We start from the raw sequence: 6,000 nt of genomic DNA, 5'->3' as shown, positions 1-6,000 counted from the left end.
TTTATAATGAGGATCCATCGTCCCAGCATTATTTCTGAGTTTTGAAAGAAAGTTTTGTAAATGTCGCCATCTAGTGTTAGAAGATGTTGGTATCTGTATTTCTTCAAAACTACCGAAGTTCCAATGTTACGTCTGTTCGCAGGATACCAGGGCTGCCGACCGCCCATAAAGTCCCGGGGGAGTCCATATAAATATCTCCAGTGTCCGTAGTAAACATTTTGGAGATGTTGTACAGATTATTGTGATTGTAACCCTTTAGTGACACAGACGATTTGGGGTGCGACAATTTTTCAAAGACTTTCATCTCCACTTTTAAAAGGCCATAGCTTTTTATTTTTCCGTCGACATGGCCGTATGGGGGCAGGTATTTTGCGCAATGAGCTTTATCTTTTATTGGTACTATTCTGGGGTACATATGGCTTTTTGATCGCTCGTAAAAAGCGTTTTTTGCGAGGTGAAATTACCCAAAAACGTATTTTGTCTCCATTTTTTTTGCTATTGTTGCTTATCAAATTACTGTTTGGGTCGTTGCGGGAGTGACGATACCAAACGTGCTTTTTTTTTGTTTTGTTTTTAACAAAAAAGGGGAAAGTGCTTTTTTTTAGCAAATTTCTCTTTGTCCCATTTTTTGTCTTTTGAGCTTGCGATGCTATGATCGCTCTGATAATACACCGCAGTAGTTCTGTACTGCAATGCATTATTGCTTTTTATAGTGATCACAAGCCATTAAGTGTGAGCTTCCCTCTGTGAACCTTTTACATGCTGCAATCAACATTGATTGCGGCATGTAAGCAGTTAACAGCGGGAATTGGTGTTCTCACCGATCCCCGCTGCTGCTGCAGTGGCAGGTAGACTGTGAGTCACAGGAGGTACAGTAGAAGAGAGATGATGAGCCTGCTCCATCCATAGGACATAACCGAACACCCATTTGCGGGTACCCCTTCACACCCAGGGACAACCTGGGGCAAGAATGGGTTAAAAGCTATAGACACCTTGGAGGGGGAGTTGCTCTTGACTTAAATGTATGTATTTTGTGCTGACAGTTATTTTTGCAATGGGGTTTTTATGGTGCTGCAACAGAAACCTGGCATGGGTCACCCGAGTCTGGGGAAGTGGGGGCTCAGCTATATAATGACAGCCAGGCAACTGCTGTAACAGTGAGGATCCAAAAAACTGCTGATCCCAGCTGTTTAACTCTTTAAATGCCGCAGTCATTGATTGACCTTGTAGTTGATCAGGGAGGCTCCGATGCTGCAGGATGCTAACATCGCACAGGAGGCGCAGCGGACAGGACCTGATGACTTCCTCCATTCTCCGCAGCTGCCAGGTTACCCCACAGTGATAACACGACTCTGAGTCCCTTCGGACGGACAGTCCACTGACCGCTGCAGCTTTCAACCTCCTCTAGTGCCGTATTTAAGCTAAAGGCTCGTTCACATGGACGAATGTGGAGTTTGGGTATTCACAGACTGTAACTTCAGAGTATATTTCGTCTTGTCTCGTGATTTTACTGCATGTATAAGCGCTGTGTACGGAGGTGCAGAAAAAACATGCAAGAAGGGACCATTGATTTTATGCGCAGCTATGCAGTGGATGTTTCATGTGTATTCACTGCCTATTGACGCCGTTACACTCACTTTTATGGCTTGATTCTCGAAGGCGTTAATCTCCTGATTAACCACACCTATTTTCAAAAGTGGAGAGAAGACTGAAAGTGCGAATTTCGTATCAGATACGACTTACACCAAAATTTGCAATTATTTTAATGCCAATATACTGACGTAAACACATTGATAAATTCACTTTGTATCTCCTCCCCCGCTACTGGAATAAGATTTTGCAACTCTTTAAAAGAAAAATCGCATTTCATTAATGCCTTTAAAAATCTCCTTCTACTTAAACCTCGCCCCTTTTCTTGACAAATTTGAGAAGTGAAGTGAGACGTAGAACATTTGGTCTTTTTGCAACAAATCAATAGTAAGTTTGTCTAAATTCATATGTGCCAAAGAAAGAACTGCAATTTATCACTGCTGAGCATCATGCTGCATATGCTGCTCTGCAATACTGCCACCTGGTGGTCAGATGTGGTAGTACACCAGTAGATTCACCGCGCTGCAATGCCTGTTTTACACCGAAATGTAAAGAAAAAAATTGCACTTTCGAAAACGTGGATAAGTAAAACACTTCCACGGCCCAAAGTTATTAAAACAAGTCAGACTAATACATTCTAAAGATGCATTTTATTTCTTACATTTCAAAGTCTACCCAAGCTTTTTGTTTTATTATTTGCAGGTCATTCGGGCCTTTCTTTTCTAAAAGGATCAAAAAGGAGTCATTTTTACAATTTGGCTGCCTTTTATAAGAAAAATTGACAAAAAACTGGAAAGAAATGCAACGTTCATCGGCTCTTTCTCCTTGTACACTAATGTAGCTACTGCATATAATAAGCCTGTGATTCTCTGAGGTATAAGGATAGCAGGTATGTGCACGTTACTACGACTGATGCCACTATTACCGCGCAAAACTAAGATCTCCATTAGGATTTTAAGCCTGTTTCATTGAATAGAATGGTAGAGTTGGAAGGGACCTCCAGGGTCATCGGGTCCATCCCTCTGCTCACTGCATGATCATAGAATGGTAGAGTTGGAAGGGACGTCCAGGGTCATCAGGTCCAACCCCCTGCTCAGTGCAGGATCATAGAATGGTAGAGTTGGAATGGACCTCCAGGGTCATCGGGTCCAACCCCCTGCTCAGTGCAGGATCATAGAATGGTAGAGTTGGAAGGGACCTCCAGGGTCATCGGGTCCAACCCCCTGCTCAGTGCAGGATTATAGAATGGTAGAGTTGGAAGGGACCTCCAGGGTCATCTTGTCCAACCCCCTGCTCAGTGCATGATCATAGAATGGTAGAGTTGGAAGGGACGTCCAGGGTCATCAGGTCCAACCCCCTGCTCAGTGCAGGATCATAGAATGGTAGAGTTGGAATGGACCTCCAGGGTCATCGGGTCCAACCCCCTGCTCAGTGCAGGATTATAGAATGGTAGAGTTGGAAGGGACCTCCAGGGTCATCGGGTCCAACCCCCTGCTCAGTGCAGGATCATAGAATGGTAGAGTTGGAATGGACCTCCAGGGTCATCGGGTCCAACCCCCTGCTCAGTGCAGGATTATAGAATGGTAGAGTTGGAAGGGACCTCCAGGGTCATCTTGTCCAACCCCCTGCTCAGTGCAGGATCATAGAATGGTAGAGTTGGAAGGGACGTCCAGGGTCATCAGGTCCAACCCCCTGCTCAGTGCAGGATTATAGAATGGTAGAGTTGGAAGGGACCTCCAGGGTCATCTGGTCCAACCCCCTGCTCAGTGCAGGATCACTAAATCATCCCAGACAGATATCTGTCCAGCCTATATGGCCCCCTGCACACTGGCGAAAATTCTGCAGCAGGATTTCCCACAGAATTTCCGCCGCTATATGATTGTATTGAAAAACGCAATCCTATGCACACAGACGCGATTTGTCCTCGTGAAATCACACGCGGAAAACAAATCACGGCATGCTCTATTTCTGTGCGGGACTCGCAGAGGCATGCACAGAAATGTCAGTACTGCCTGGCGGACGCCGGGAGCGGGTGAGCCACAGGCCTCTGCAGGAACACGCGTCCACATTCTCGCAGCGGGATCCGACCCGGCCGTCTGCAAGCGGCCTATTTGAAGACTTCCACTGAAGAACTCACCACCTCCTGTGGTAACCTGTTCCACTCATTGATCAACCTCACTGTCTAATATCTAATCTGTGTCTCCTTCCTTTCAGTTTCATCCGATTTCCTTGTGCAGATGAGAATAGGGCTGATCCCTCTGCACTGTGACAGCCCTTCACATATTTGTAGACCGCTCAGCCTTCTTTTTTGCAAGCAAACCATTCCCAGATCCTTTAGCCGTTCCTCATAAGACATGATTTGCAGACCGCTCACCATCTTGGTAACTCTTCTCTGAACTTGCTCCAGTTTGTCTATGTCTTTTTTTTAAACTGGGGTGCCCAACCACTTTGGTGGCGAACAGCCGGTCAGGCTCCAAACCGGAGAAGGAAGGTAATAAGCATTTGTGTGTATTTTGTGTGTAGTGTGTGTGTAGTGTGTGTGTAGTGTGTAGTGTGTGTGTGTGTGTGTGTGTGTGTGTACACACATATACAGGATAGTGAACAAGGTTGTATTGCTTGAAAAAGACGCTTTAAGCGCAGAAAGGCGTTGCTTTCACTGTAATTTCATCTAGGTAATGGGCGAGAGTCCTCTCTGCCCATAGATCAGGCATCTTTGTGATACTTGATTTCCTTTTTTTTTTTTTCCCTGGTGGGACATTAAATAAATCTATAAGAAGTATTTGAGTGCAGGAGTTTTTCAACTGCCTTGGCAGTTCTTTATTCTGTATTGGATCACCACCGCTCCACTTTTAAGTGTTGGGGTTCTCCCTGCTGCCACCTGAACCTTTGGACTACAGAGGATCAGGGACCACTTCTGATTTATTACAAGCGGTCCTGGACTACAGGTGCTAGGCGGGTTTTGAACTCCTTCACGTCGGGGGCCCCGCTCAGTGCCTTTTATATTCCCAACTGTGGGATTTATGAGGCTCCAATTGGCGCTTTCCCATTTATGTTCTTAAACAATTCTGTTAGTCGCCACTCAGTGTGCAAGCTTGTCTAGATCTTTTTGAATACTCGCCCTCTTCTCCAGTGCTAGCAATCCCTTCTAGCTTTGTATAGTTGGCAAATTTGATCAGTTTCCCCTCATCTCGATTTATAAAAACGTTGAACACCACTGTGCCTAGGACCGAGCCTTGAAGTACCCCACTTGATACATTCTTCCACTTGGATGTGCAGCCATTTATGACCACTCTTTGGGTACGATCACTCAGCCAGGAGTAAACCTACCTAACAGTTGCCTTGCCAATCCAATATTTGGTCATTTTTCCAATAAGGATGATATGAAATGTCTTGTCAAATGCTTTACTAAAGTCAAGATATCCTATATCCACCTCATAATCCTGATCAACCCAGTCGGTGATTCCGTCATAGAAGGAAATGAGATTCGTCTGGCATGTTTCAAACCCACTCTGGCATCTATGTATGGTAGTATATGGGACATCGGTACATGGTGCTATAGCGGCATCTATATGACATGTACATGTTAGTATATTTGCAGCCTATGTGAAATCTGTACATGTACCTGTTTTTTTTTTTTATTCGACAGTGGACAGGAAGACAGCAGTAAGTGCAGAAACGGAAAATGGGATAATTTATGTGGGTTTGGAAAGCTTCCATTCGTGGGCAAATTGTGGCAGGGGACAGCAGCATTATGATAGAGCGTATACATTATCCAGAACACACAACTCCCATTGCAGGGAAGATTTGGAACTCTTTTTATAACAATAGGGAGAAGGGGTTGTCTCATGGCCACTACCCTTTATTCATATACGGCATTACTGAGAATATGGACATCATGTTGGCAATCCCACACTTGACACCCCTCTATGAGCCAGAAAAGAGAGCCAATCTGGTGAGCATGAGGTGTCCATGTATTAGACAAGTCGGACCTTCATTTGGATAGCTGCCTTCTCTACATAATATATCTTCCCTGCAGAGAAAATGTCTGGTTGGCCGTTGCTTCCTCTGGCAAAATCAGCTGTTTCTCAGAGCTGACGAAAGCCGAGCCCACATTGATCACTGTCACTGCTTTTCTCTTACAAAGGAAGTTTCTAATAAAACAAAACACATAAAATAGGTCTAAGCATCCACGTACTAGCAGCAATCGGGACATGGTGTAACTTTGTAATCTACCCAATTCCAATACAGCCTCCTGCCCGGTTCTCGTAGTTTGGAGGGGTGAGGTTTCTTTTTAACTCATTCCGTCTCGTTTGCTTCTCTGAGTGCAGAAATATTTTTTGTAACCTCTTACGGGCAGCAATTTCACGCCTTGTACATCAGCATCTACTGTGTAAGGTTCTCAGCTACTAT

Source organism: Eleutherodactylus coqui, chromosome 12, assembly GCF_035609145.1.
Source record: "Eleutherodactylus coqui strain aEleCoq1 chromosome 12, aEleCoq1.hap1, whole genome shotgun sequence".
Lineage (NCBI taxonomy): Eukaryota > Metazoa > Chordata > Amphibia > Anura > Eleutherodactylidae > Eleutherodactylus > Eleutherodactylus coqui.
This window is presented reverse-complemented; position numbering follows the sequence as displayed.